The following is a 14,528-nucleotide window of genomic DNA, read 5'->3' on the forward strand; positions in this document are numbered from 1 at the left end:
AAACTATTAAATTCTGCAGGGTCCTAAACAACTTTGAGTTCATAAACTGGATTGAAATTTCCTTTTTATTTTATTATTTTATTTTATCAAAGCTGACATTTTATAAAATTAAGTACCTGGGTTGGAACACTTTCGATTTCTTGAATTACAGTTTTCTTTTATTCTTTTTTGTTTGAGTTGACTTAGTGAAGGAAACAGAAGAGAAGCCTCATAGAGGTCAAAGTTTTATTGTAAAAAGGGGTCTTACGGTACAAGAGGACTTTCTGGAATGACAGCAGAGATGTGCAGAGGCATTTTTTAAGCGCCTTTTTCAAAATGCAGTAAACCAATGAGCAAATTTAGCTAAACAGATCCTCCTGACCTCAGCATACTCTCCTCTCATTCAGCCAGCAAAACAAGAATTGTCTCAATGGCCAAAAGAAACTGTTATGGACCAATTCCCCTCAAACTTTAATGTGCATATGACTAATGGGAGATTCTGACTAAGTATGTCTGTGATTCTGCATTTCTTTTTTTTTTTTTTTAAAGATGTAAAGCCATTTAATTCACTTCATGAAGCAAGTATACAACTGATTTCAAAATATCACAAAGATGGCACATAAAAGAAAACTATGAATCCAAGAGATTTGTGAGTATTCAAAATAAAATGCTAGTAAATAAATCCAACAGTGCATCAAGAGACTAAGGTACCTCAAAAAGTATTGCAAATATGATGTATTAACTTGGAATCTAAATCATATAATAGGTCAAATATAATTATTCCAATTGATTACTAAAAATTATTTGATTAAGTTTCAACTCTTATTCTGATAAAAATACAGAAATATAAAAATTACTCTAAAATATTTTAATTATGACATCTATCTGAAAATAAACACATCAAAGTTAAAGGAGATACACTCAAAGCCTAACCACTAAGAAATAAGGATACATTGTGAACCATTATTTTATAATGAAATATTTTGTGCATATAAAACTGTAATGTACATATAATTTGTACATTCAATACCATGAAAGAAAAAGAAAATAACTATTTATATTAAGGGGGTTTCACTCAGATGTGATTTCCCTTTTTTTTTTTTAACATCTTTATTGGAGTATAATTGCTTTACAATGGTGTGTTAGTTTCTGCTTTATAACAAAGTGAATCAGTTATACATATACATATGTCCTCATATCTCTTCCCTCTTGCATCTCCCTCCCTCCCACCCTCCCTATCCCACCCCTCTAGGTGGTCACAAAGCACCAAGCTGATCTCCCTGTGCTATGCAGCTGCTTCCCACTAGCTATCAGTTTTACCTTTGGTAGTGTATATATGTCCATGCCACTCTCTCACTTTGTCCCAGCTTACCCTTCCCCTTCCCTGTGTCCTCAAGTGCATTCTCTAGTAGGTCTGTGGCTTTATTCATGTCCTGCCCCTAGGTTCTTCATGACCTTTTTTTTTTTTTTTAGATTCCATATATATGTGTTAGCCTATGGTATTTGTTTTTCTCTTTCTGACTTACTTCACTCTGTATGACAGTCTCTAGGTCCATCCACCTCTCTACAAATAACTCAGTTTTGTTTCTTTTTATGGCTGAGTAATATTCCATTGTATATATGTGCTACATCTTCTTTATCCATTCATCTGTTGATGGACACTTAGGTTGCCTGGACACCTGGTTCAGTCTCAGAAGGTTGTGTATTTCAAAGAATTTGTTTTAATTTCTCCATCAAATCTGAATGAGATCCTTGCTGGGTAGAGTAATCTTGGTTGTAGGTTTTTATCCTTCATCGCTTTAAATATGTCCTGCCACTCCCTTCTGGCTTGCAGCGTTTCTGCTGAAAGATCAGCTGTTAACCTTATGGGGATTCCCTTATGTGTTATTTGGCTGCTTTTAATATTTTTTCTTTGTATTTAATTTTTGATAGTTTGATTAATATGTGTCTTGTTGTGTGTCTCCTTGGATTTATCCTGTATGGGACTCTCTGTGCTTCCTGGACTTGATTAACTATTTCCTTTCCCATATTAGGGAAATTTTCAACTATAATCTCTTCAAATATTTTCTCAGGCCTTTTCGTTTTCTCTTCTTCTTCTGGGACCCCTATAATTTGAATGTTGGTGAATTTAATGTTGTCCCAGAGGTCTCTGAGACTGTCCTCAATTCTTTTCATTCTTTTTTCTTTATTCTGCTCTGCAGTAGTTCTTTCCACTATTTTATCTTCCAGGTCACTTATCCGTTCTTCTGCCTCAGTTATTCTGCTATTGATCCCTTCTAGAGAATTTTTAATTTCATTTATTGTGTTGTTCATCATTGTTTGTTTGCTCTTTAGTTCTTCTAGGTCCTTGTTAAATGTTTCTTGTATTTTCTCCATTCTATTTCCAAGATTCTAAATCATCTTTACTCTCATTACTCTGAATGCTTTTTCAGGTAGACTGCCTATTTCCTCTTCATTTGTTAGGTCTGGTGGGTTTTTGCCTTGCTCCTTCATCTGCTGTGTGTTTCTCTGTCTTCTCATTTTGCTTCACTTACTGTGTTTGGGGTGGCCTTTTTGCAGGCTGCAGGTTCATAGTTCCTGTGTTTTTTGGTGTCTGTCCTCAGTGGCTAAGTTTGGTTCAGTGGGTTGTGTAGGCTTCCTGGTGGAGCAGACTGGTGCCTGTATTCTGGTGGATGAGGCTGTATCTTGTCTTTCTGGTGGGCAGGTCCTCGTCTGGTGGTGTGTTTTGGGGTGTCTGTGGCCTTATTATGATTTTAGGCAGCCTCTGTGCTAATGGATGGGTCTGTGTTCCTGTCTTGCTAGTTGTTTGGCATAGGGTGTCCAGTACTGTAGCTTGCTGGTCGTTGAGTGGAGCTGGGTCTTGGCGTTGAGATGGACATCTCTGGGAGATTTTCGCCATTTGATATTATGTGGATCTGGGAGGTCTCTTGTGGCCCAGTGTCCTGAACTTGTCTCTCCCACCTGAGTGGCACAGCCCTGACACCTGGCTGGAGCACCAAGACCCTGTCCTCCACACAGCTCAGAATAAAAGGGAGGAAAAAAAGAAAGAAAGAAAGAAAGGAGAAGATAAAATACAATAAAGTAAAATAAAGTTATTAAAATAAAAAATAATTATTAAGAAAAAAAATTTTTAAGTAATAAAAAGAAAAAGAAAAAAAAACCAGACAGACAGAACCATAGGATAAATGGTAAAAGCAAAGCTATACAGACAAAATCACGCACAGAAGCATACACATACACACTCACAAAAAGAGAACAGGGGAAAAAAAATATTTCGTTGCTCCCAAAGTCCACCTCCTCAACTTGGGATGATTCGTTGTCTATTCAGGTATTCAGAGATGCAGGGTACATCAAGTTGATTGTGGATGTTTAATCCGCTGCTCCTGAGGCTGCTGGGAGAAATTTCCCTTTCTCGTCTTTGTTTGCACAGCTCCCGGGGTTCAGCTTTGGATTTGGACCCGCCTCTGCGTGTAGGTCGCCTGAGGGCGTCTGTTCTTCGCTCAGACAGGACGGGGTTAAAGGAGCAGCTGCCTCGGGGGCTCTGGCTCACTCAGGCCGTGGGGAGGGAGGGGTACGGATGTGGGGCGAGCCTGCGGCGACAGAGGCCGGCATGACGTTGCACCAGCCTGAGACGCGCCGTGTGTTCTCCCCGGGAAGTTGTCCCCGGATCACGGGAGCCTGGCCGTGGTGGGCTGCGCAGGCTCCCGGGAGGGGCGGTGTGGAGAGTGACCTGTACTCGCACACAGGCTTTTTGGTGGCGGCAGCAGCAGCCTTTGCGTCCCATGCCCGTCTCTGGGGTCCGGGCTGATAGCCACGGCTCACGCCCGTCTCTGGAGCTCCTTTAAGCGGTGCTCTTAATCCCCTCTCCTCGCGCCCCAGGAAACAAAGAGACAAGAAAAAGTCTCTAGCCTCTCCCGCAGCTGCAGACTTTTTCCCGGACTCCCTCCCGGCTAGCCGTGGTGCACTAACCCCTTCAGGCTGTGTTCACGCTGCCAACCCCAGTCCTCTCCCTGCGATCCGACCGAAGCCCGAGCCTCAGCTCCCAGCCCCACCCGCCCCGGCGGCTGAGCAGACAAGCCTCTCGGGCTGGTGAGTGCTGCTCGGCGCCGAGCCTCTGTGCGGGAATCTCTCCGCTTTGCCCTCCGCACCCCTGTGGCTGCGCTCTCCTCCGTGGCTCCGAAGCTTCCCCCCTCCGCCACCTGCAGTCTCCGCCCGCGAAAGGCCTTCCTAGTGTGTGGAAACCTTTCCTCCTTCACGGCTCCCTCCCAGTGGTGCAGGTGCCGTCCCTATTCTTTTGTCTCTGTTATTTCTTTTTTCTTTTGCCCTACCCAGGTACGTGGGGAGTTTCTTGCCTTTTGGGAGGTCTGAGGTCTTCTGCCAGCGTTCAGTAGGTGTTCTGTAGGAGTTGTTCCACCTGTAGATGTATTTCTGATGTATTTGTGGGGAGGAAGGTGATCTCCACGTCTTACTCTTCCGCCATCTTGAAGCTCCTCCTGATTCTGCATTTCTAACAAGCTCCCACGATGGCGATGCTGCTGGTCATCAGATCACTCTGTGCAGCAAGGTGGGTACAAGTGAACAAAAAATTAATAATGGAAAAGATAACTCCATAGTACAGTAGATTAATAGAAAAAAATGCAATGAGAAGAAAGAGGTTCTAATATAATAAGAAGTTAGTAAATGATAAAGGTGAATGCTTAATGAGGAAAGAAGAATCTCATCCATCATTGGTGTTGGGGAAATTGTTTAGGTCTTTGATGCAAAAAATATTGCATTACTGTCTCCCAGCAATACCAAAGTCATTGCCAGGTATATTGAGAAATTTTGTGGAAAATTCAATCCTATAAACTAAATCAAATTATAAAACTATAAAATAAGTATAAACTCAGAATAGGGGGGATTATTTTAAATGTAAACCAGAAGCAGAACTCTAAAGGAAAAAACTGATATGTTTGACAACATACATGTAACGCTTTTTTATATTAAAATAAAGGGTAAATAATAAGCTGTGGTATGTTTGCTAAGCATCACATCTCTATCAACAAAGTGATTCGTAAAAGTTTCTATCTTCTGACCCAGTAATTATACTTATTTTGGAGATATGCATAGAGATGTTTTCATATAGATATTAATCACAGCATAAATTATAGCATGAAAAAGTAGAACATATCCAAATTAAACAGTCAGGAATAAGCTAGAAAATATAGACTATGAAATACTATAAAAATATTCAGTGATAGTTTAAAGATGTATTTAATATTATGTATAGGGAATTCTCGTGGCTTATTTTTAAGTGTAAAATTATCAAATTCTTTAAAATGTATACATATATACATATATGCAGATAATATGTAAATGTAATGTAATTACGCATGTGTGGATGGATAAACAGTAAATAGGTAGAGAGATAGATAGCATATAGATACAAATATATACATAACCACATGAAGTAAGAAAATATTAAAAAAGGCAGATTTTACAATATTTTTCTCCAGTTGGTTGGGATTGAAGGTGATGTTTATTTTATTCGTCATATCCTCTATATATCCAGATTTTCTGCAACAAATGCATTATTTTTATAATCATCAAAAGGACTACAGTAATTTTTTAAAAAAAATAAAAAAGGACTATGAGTCCAGAAAGAATGTGGTTTCCATGCCACAAAAATTTTAGTCCTGAGAAAACCCAGATCAGAGAAGGCCCAGAGCATCTTGTGTCCTGGTAGCCTCTCTTCTGACCCCTAAATAATGCAAAAGGGACTCCAAGGCGAAATGCAGGGTCCAGATTCTACTTCATTTTTTATATATTTGTCAGTCATAAGCCATTATAAAGCATCTATGATATATCTAGCACCCTATTAATATATGTTTGTAAGAATATCTTAACTATACATACTGATAATAAAAGTTCTCTTCTACAGTTAAGGACACATTTTCACTTTGAGATTTTTCAACTTTACCTGAAAATACTGTTGTGTCGAGGAATTAAATCGCATTCATTTAAAGAGGACACAACATGTGATGGTCACTGTGCATACATTATATTTAATATTCATAAATCTTTTGTAAAATGGATATTATTTTCCCTGATTTAACAGAGTCAGCAATTGAGATGTTCAAAATCGTAGAGGGAAGGACCCAATCTGTCTAGGACTGTAGCCAATATTTCTTTCCTTTTTATATTACCTTTATTCAGGGATTTTACTTAATAACCAAGGAGAAGTAAGAAAAAATGATAAACCATCCTACACTATTGCTCATTATGGATTTGCAACCAGGGGCTTGGTCTCTACAGCTTCCGGGGACAGTCTGTCCAGATTTCTAAGCCTAAAGGTCCTCCGTCTGGTCCGTGAGTAGGAAGCAGGCATTAATTGAGTTATTTCAAGTCTGTTTTTGGCTATGAATGTCCCCAGGTGTAAGTGCCCGGTGTGTTCTGTGAGCATCAGTTACTTATTAAACTTCCCACACACTAGAGAACCAGTAAACAAACAGGAACAAATTGTAAGGGAGGAAACAAATCCTTACAGTTTGTCCTAATTATTTAAAAAGAGGTTAAAGAGGTCATGGAAAATGTTTCTTTAATGGGCCAGCACTTCTGCTCCAGATTTTAAGGAAACAGGTGTGCAGCAGTAGCTCAAATAACCTGAACCGATTCTTCCTCCTGTCTCCAAACGCTTTTCACCAAACAATAGGGAACTGATTTTTTGAATGCCACTTAATCAGAGAATCAGCATTTATTATTTATTCTAAGGTGGTAAAAAGTCACCCTTGAAAAGTGGCATTTCAAAAGTTGAAATGGATCCAACACAGGCCTTCCTGAGACCTAACACAGACCTAACACAGACCTAACACAGATGCTTCTTATCCCCATCCCTGAACGCTGCTGCTGGTCTTGGTTCTGCCTCCCATGCCCCACCCTCCCCCACCGACTTCAGCAAGAGCTAGGATGCTCTTAGAGCGCTTACGTTCTGTACTTCTACTAGCAAAATCTAAAGTCTAAATCTGCAAATCCTTCTGCAGTTCTCACTGAACTATCACTAATTTGTCTGAATTCATAAACCCTTCCACCTCAGTTCCACAAACTTAGACCGAGGGAACATTTGATACACTGATTTGAGCATCTTTTACATTGCTTTCTAAAAATATTTTAGTCTTGTATTTCTTGTGCTTCCAAAAGTATTAAAGTGGATATATTTTATTTATATTAATAACAATATATTATATATTAATATATAAGGATACATTTGATATATTAAAATAACACATATAACTTTATTAATTCTAATAACATTTCATTAATTTTATTAATAGTAAAGTAATTTAGATCATGACTAGAGTAGGAGAACAGCAGGTATAATCCTAGGGGAATCAGGGTAGTATTGTGGTTAAGAAGGTGAGTTCTAGAGCTAGAAATATGATTTTTAAATCCCAATCGGTTATTTGCTTGTAATGTGACTTAGGCAAGTTATTTAACTTCGCCATTGCTTTGTTTAACTTGTTTTAAAGTGGATATAATAATAGTACCTATCTTAAAGCTTTGTTAGAAGAATTAAGCAAAAAATTGGTACAGTGCTTGACATATAATAACTTCTCAAATAATACTGGCTGCTCATATTATTATCTTCATTCTCATGCCTTATACTAGATATCTGGAGATACACACAAAAAAGTAAGATATGGCCTTCTACTTAGAGGAACTTAAATTCTAGCAGATGACACAAAAACATAAATAAATCCTTTCAACACAGTATGGTCAGTGTTGTACTAGAGCAGATCCTGGATCTAGGGGAGTTTAGAGGATTCACAGTGGGGCACTGCCTCAGGCTAGGGCAGGGTCCCTTGAGGAGATGACACCTCATCTGAGACTTAAAGGACAAATAGGCATTAGTGAGGTGAGTAAGGAATTCTGGAACATAGAAAGTCATATGAGGTCAATGTCCAGGACTTGGGGATCAGATGTGGGAGGTAGAGAGTCTCAGACTTGGGGTTGGCAGTCATATGGTGATGATGGTGATAGAGGTAGGGTTACTGGAGAAGATTTCTGATGGGGAAGATAAATCCATCCACTGTTTTGGACGTGTTAATTTAGTTCAGCTTATGAAACACCCAATTATTTTTATTTTATTTTTTTAAACTGCTTTATTGGAGTATAATTGCTTTACAATGGTGTGTTAGTTTCTGCTGTACAACAAAGTGAATCAGCTATATGTATACATATATCCCCGTATCCCCTCCCTCTTGAGCCTCCCTCCCACCCTCCCTATCCCACCCCTCTAGGTGGAGCTGATCTCCCTGTGCTATGCGGCTGCTTCCCACTAGCTATCTATTTTACATTTGGTAGTGTATACATGTCCATGCCACTCTGTCACTTCGTCCCATCTTCCCCTTCCCCCACTGTGTCCTTAAGTCCGTTCTCTACATCTGCATCTTTATTCCTGCCCTGCCATGAAACACCCAATTAAATGTATCTAGTTCACAGTTTGATTCAAAATATCAGAAGTCAGTATCAGAATAGTAAATTTAAAAATCTTCAGAATAAAAACAGTAATTGAAACCATAAGAACAGATGAGATTTCCCAGGTAAAAGAAGTAGATGAAGGACAAAATGTGGGGCAAAAAAACAGTTTTAGATATCAGAGCCGAGTTCCTCAACCTCAGCACGACTGACATCTTGTGCTGAATAATGTTTTTATGGTGAGGCTGTCCTACACAAGGCAGCATGTTTGTCAGCAACCCTGGCCTCTACCCACTGACTCCAGTAGCACTCCCTGCCTCCTCTGGTTGGGACCAAGATGCCTCCACACCTTGTCAGATGTCTCCTGCAGGACAAATCCCCTGCAGTTTAGAAACACTGAAATAGAAGAGAAACTATGAAATAAACTAAGAAAGGACCTTCAGCATGGTAGGAAGAGAACCAGTATTTAAGTGCTTCATGAAAATTGAAGGGTTCAGTACTTTCAAAATAGAGAGAATATTTATTCACTCAATAGATTTTTAAAGGCAGAAATGTTATAATCTGGGATACTGAAAATCACTCATTAGATGTGACAATATGAATGTCTGTGATGGGATTTGCCAGTGAAAATTCAGATGGGGGTGGAAGTCAGTTTATAATGGTTGTTGGAATACTTGAGAGAGAAATTAGATTCAGCAAAAGTAGAATAAATTTTTACAAAGTTTAGCTAAGATGAAAAAGTAGAACAGTGAGGCATCTGTCAGTGAGAACGCAAAATTCATTTTAGTAAGAGAGAGGATGGAGAAATGTAGGGTAAAGAAGGAAAAAAGGAAAACTGATAGACCAAAGTCTGGAAGGCATAAAATCAAGAGATTAGGTAGAGAGGTTGATCTTGAGCAATTGATCCTTTCAGCCTAGAGAAAAGAATGATTTATGTATTAGTAATCATTTGCTCCATAACAAATTGTCCCCAAACGTAATGGCTTGAAATAACAATATTGATTATTTCTCAGTTTTTGTACAGTAGAATCCACGTGTGTCTCAGCTGGGTCTTCTGTTTCAGGTTCTCCTCCTGACTACAGTCAAGGTTTGGGCTGGGGCTGCAGCCATCAGGGCTCCGCTGGGGAAAGGGGAGCTTTCAAGCTCAGTCATATGATTGTTGGCAGGATTTAGTTCCTTGTGAGCTCTTGGACTAAGGACTTCAATATCTTGCTGGCTGGCCAGAGGTTCCCCTTAGTTCCTAGTTCCTTGCCCCATGGGCTTCTCTATATGACAGACTACAACATGGCAATTTTCTTCATCAGAGTGAGCAAACCAAATAAAGAGGGAAAAGTGTGGGGAGGGAGGGAGAGAGGGAGAGAGAGAAGAGAGGGAGAGTGAGTTCTCAGCTTTCTATAATCTAAGAAGTGACGTTTCATCACTTTTGCTGTATTCCTTTCCTTAGAGGCAAATCATTAAGTCCATCCCACACATTAGGGGAGGGGGTTTCGCAAGGACTTGAATGCCATGAGGCAGGCATTATTAGGAATCATTTCAGGAGCGACCTCCAACAATACAGAAATACAAACACATTTATAAGTGGCGGGGTGCATAAATTTCAGGCAGTTCACATATGATAGCCTCAAATTTATCAGATACATCACTCTGAGAGCTATGGAGAGACTGTTGACTAAAGGGCTGAGGAAAGATAGGAAGATCTGGAATATCTGCTCTGGAAAATAGAAGAAGTTGACCAAGACTAAGAACAAGTAAAGAGTCTTGAAATTGCTGAGAGATCAGCTAAGATCAAGATCAATGAATGTACTGGGGACCAATTTATAGAGTTGGGGGTTTCCTCTAGAGGACTTATCATCTAAGTTTAGAAGAGGAAAATGCTGATTTTAGAACGAGTCCTTGTCTTGGATTTGTACTGAAACTGATCTGTCTGCCCATGAAGCCTAATTCTCTGCTATGCTTATTTTGACTACCACATACACATCCCTATTGAAAACTGGGCCAACACAATTTGTAATACCCTTGTCCATTGTTGTAGTCATGGCTTTTCAGACCCAGGGAGGTTGATTCCACTTCCTCATGATTCCTGCAGTTAAGAACATCTAAGAAACCCAGATTTGGGGTACCAAGTTTATGGAATTTTATGTCTTAGCTGTCTTCTCCTGCCCAGTCATGGTTCCCATAGATAACTTCTGGCTTCAGCCATGTACAAGCAAAGACAGTGCTCTCCTCTATGTGTCCCTGACTAACTTATGGTTCAAATCCATAGGGGGATTCTGCTTGGCTCATTGACTGTTAGCCCACACAGCGGACAACATTTAAAAATCAGGATATTTCTTATAAAACTCCAGTTTTCTGGTTGAACTTTAAAAACCAGATCAGACAACATTTGATCCACATTCCTGAGGATCAAGAGGCTTACTTGCCTTCTCACTGGGGTTTTGTATACTCACTTCCTTCAGTGGTTGTTGTTATCCATGTACTTGTGATTGCCACTGATCTGATCCCCCATATTAAGGGTGGGTCTCTAAGTCATACTGTACTTTCCTTCATGGCAGTGATTCTAAAAGCCTGGTCTGGGGTAGTGTCTGGGTACCCTGAGATCCTTTCAGGGGTGTCTGTGAGTCCCAAACTACTTTTTGTAATAATACTAAGACATTACTTCACTTTTTAACTTTCATTCTCACAAAATTATAGCAGAACTTTCCAGTGTACATCTGGGGGATCTACCTGACTCAGTGAATCAATATTTTCCAAATGGCCAATGCAGGATGTTACTAAATCATAGGTAAAAATATTCATTCAAAATGCATGATAGAACAACTGTTATTAATGTAAGAGAGTACAATAAATTTATTGATACTGTTTTAGATTCTATATTGCAATTCATTTTTAAGAAAGCACCATTTGTTGAGTTTTGGTTTATCCAAATATATCAAAAATTATGTTTACAAACTTTTAAATTACTCCTGTTTCCAACTACCTACCTGTGAAAGTCTTAGTTTTCTCCGTATACTTCAACTGAAATAACACATCTTAACAGATTGAATGCAGAAGCAGAGGTGAGAAGTCATCTGTCTTTTGTCAGATATTAAAGATATTTGCAAAATGTAAAGGATGTCACCCACCTCAATTTTCTTTATTTTGAAAAATATAGTTTTTAATAAAATATGCAATTTAGGTTAACCAGTATCACATTATTATTTTAAATTGATTAGTAAATAAATACTTTAAAAATGTCTCCAGTTTTATAACAAATATGGTAAATGTTGAGAGATATCATTCATCTAATCAAAAGCTCTTTAGGGCATGTTGATAATCTTAAGAGTGTAAATGGATCCTGAGGCCAAATGTTTGAGAACCACTGCCTCTTGGCATTGCTCATTCAGAACTCAGTAATTGCAAATAATCAGGAAGATGGGGTCAGAGCTCCATGAAACACTTTCTCTCAGGGCTTTTGCTACTATGTAAATGTAGCCACTTCTCCTGAAGGACCAGCTCTGTGAGAGGTATTAGGACGTAGTCACTTTTATAACACATCTTTCTTTTTTTTAATTAATTAATTAATTAATTAATTAATTAATTAATTAATTTTTGGCTGTGTTGGGTCTTCGTTTCTGTGCGAGGGCTTTCTCCAGTTGCGGCAAGTGGGGGCCACTCTTCATTGCGGTGCGCGGGCCTCTCACTATCATGGCCTCTCTTGTTGCGGAGCACAGGCTCCAGACGCGCAGGCTCAGTAGTTGTGGCTCACGGGCCTAGTTGCTCCGCGGCATGTGGGATCTTCCCAGACCAGGGCTCGAACCCGTGTCCCCTGCATTGGCAGGCAGATTCTCAACCACTGCTCCACCAGGGAAGCCCCCAAACATCTTTTTGTTGATTTGACTTAAGATATGGCATTAAAAATACTTGGCAAACAAAAAAGTTTTCTATTTTATTGACATGTCACAATGATGTAAGCAGAGTTCTGTGTGAATGAAAATCTTAAAACTTTTTTTCACAAAGCAAAAATTAGTAAAGAAAATGGAAACTGCTGTTCATACTTATACTTTGTTCTAAGCGCTAGCTAATTTTTTATCATATGTATAACTTAAGGTTAGGTTGGAAGTTTAGGTGCTTAAGTACCCTGTTCAGTAACTATTTCTAGTTTATTTATTACTTTACATATCTGTTCATTTAGATAATTATCTGACACCTGCTCACGGCAGATTGTTTTGACAGATTATATTGGCTGAGATCAGTTTGGCATCTGCCATCTGTCCAGTAAAGGTGAGTTCAACAAGCTGGTGATTTCTAGACAATCATAAAAAAATCCTTATAAGTTAGATTTTTCTTTATCCTTAAGAAGGCATTGACCAGAGGAAAAAAAATGCTTCTGACAAATATTAAGACAGCATCTTTAGTCTTTATCAGGCGTATTTCTTTATCTGAAATGCTGATTTGAACATTATTTTGATTTAATCAGGAGAGCATACTATATTAAATAAGAATATGTTACTTTTAAATTAAGTATTTAATTTGGCTGGCATCTTGAACAGCTTTGACTAGCATTATTTTCTTTTTCTTTTTTTGGTGGATTTTTGATATTTTGGCAAACTCTAAATAAATTAAAACGAATCTTTTTAAACACATATACAATATTGTTTATATCATTATGAAATTAGAGCAACTCTATTATTATAGATTATTTAATCCATGAAAAGTAAACAACATTCAGTGAGGGGAAGAATAGTCAGTAATTCAGTGTCTTACTGTGTAATAAATAAAACCTTTTCTTAGGAGCAATGATAATTATTTAAGATTATTTTTGAAATAAAATAGGAATTTAAGGAAACCTTGAAAGTCAATTATAAAACACATCTAAAAGTTAAGAAAAGAAAAAAAATCAATGGCTTCTATTTTTTAAAGTAGGCCAATATTCCTATTTTTTAAATAAATGGAGTAATTAATTCTAGTGGAAGAAATAATAGTAAATTTATTTTCATTTTCTCTTTCACTTTTATAATTATTTAATCAATATTACCTGAATACTTTCCATGTGTCAGGTGTTGGGGATATGGTATTCAGCAAGACAGATCTGGTGCCAGCCCTTCTGCCACTTAAGATTTAGCTTTAATTGTTGTCCTAAAGTAGTCAAGCCATGAGCTCCCAACCATGCCTCTAACTATTACTGTTTGAACAAGCACATTTTTTGTAACTAGCTGAATTGGCCAGTAATAATTGTGAAACCTGTGTTGAAAGCAAAATTAGAACATCTTGAGACATTTAAAAACATGTCTCGTGGCTTACAAAGTGACCTGTACTTTGGTTATATATTTATTGGAGAGGAGAGGAACAGGGTTGTTTCTACCCTTGTAAATTCTTCCTAGTTATCTGGTACGATAGGAATTTTTCACAGACTGCTCTGAGAAAGTAGTCCAACACTATTTTAGAGTACTCTATTGGACTGTGGGGAGTTGAAAGAAAGAAAGAAAGAAGGAAAGAAAGAAACAGGGCAAGTCTTAAAAACCTTCTAATATAATGGGACAATAGCATAAACATAAATATATGGATATAAACAGAAGTGACTCTGGGAAATAAATATACACAATCAACTGCTGGACCAAAGTCTCTCTCAGGGGCCTCTTTGTGCTATGTGATCTCATGATTTGTTGAACCATAGCTTTCTAGAGGAATATACAACAATCTTAGAGTTCCAAGGGGCACAAAGTGTGAATACCTAGGAGTCCTCAGAGCTTCTGTGGAAAGGCTTCATCAAAGAATTGAGCCTTAGGTCATAGATATCACACACACAGCAACACATTCATCAGAAACACAGCCAAATTACCATCATGTGAACATGCTACCAATGTATTTAGTAGAACAATGAAAAATACAACCAACTGGGCCTTTGTCTACATGGCATGAGAGAACCTCTCAACTAATTTTTTTTGATTGACGTGACCAGTTGTTTTGGCACCATATCAAAACTGAATCATGCACAAGTGCCCTACATGAGTCATCACAGATTCCAAAGATGCTCAGATTCCCATCTGGCTACATTTTGAAATCTAGGATTAGAGATCTTTTCCAATAAATCTGTTGACTTTTTTCTGCTCTAACCA

At 38.3% G+C, this 14,528-nt stretch overlaps 1 pseudogene across 1 annotated transcript in view; it reads right to left on the reverse strand.

The window, feature by feature from the left end:
* Positions 1 to 4,441: 4,441 nt before the first annotated feature.
* The window catches only part of LOC309662412 (small ribosomal subunit protein uS17m pseudogene), a 518,440-nt pseudogene continuing 508,353 nt past the window's right edge, over positions 4,442 to 14,528 (reverse strand). The window contains exon 3 of the transcript XR_014268408.1: positions 4,442 to 4,459. The product of XR_014268408.1 is annotated as a small ribosomal subunit protein uS17m pseudogene (transcript). The remainder of the gene's footprint in view (positions 4,460 to 14,528) is intronic.

The sequence above is a fragment of the Balaenoptera physalus genome, assembly GCF_965194825.1.
Source record: "Balaenoptera physalus genome assembly, chromosome: 6".
Lineage (NCBI taxonomy): Eukaryota > Metazoa > Chordata > Mammalia > Artiodactyla > Balaenopteridae > Balaenoptera > Balaenoptera physalus.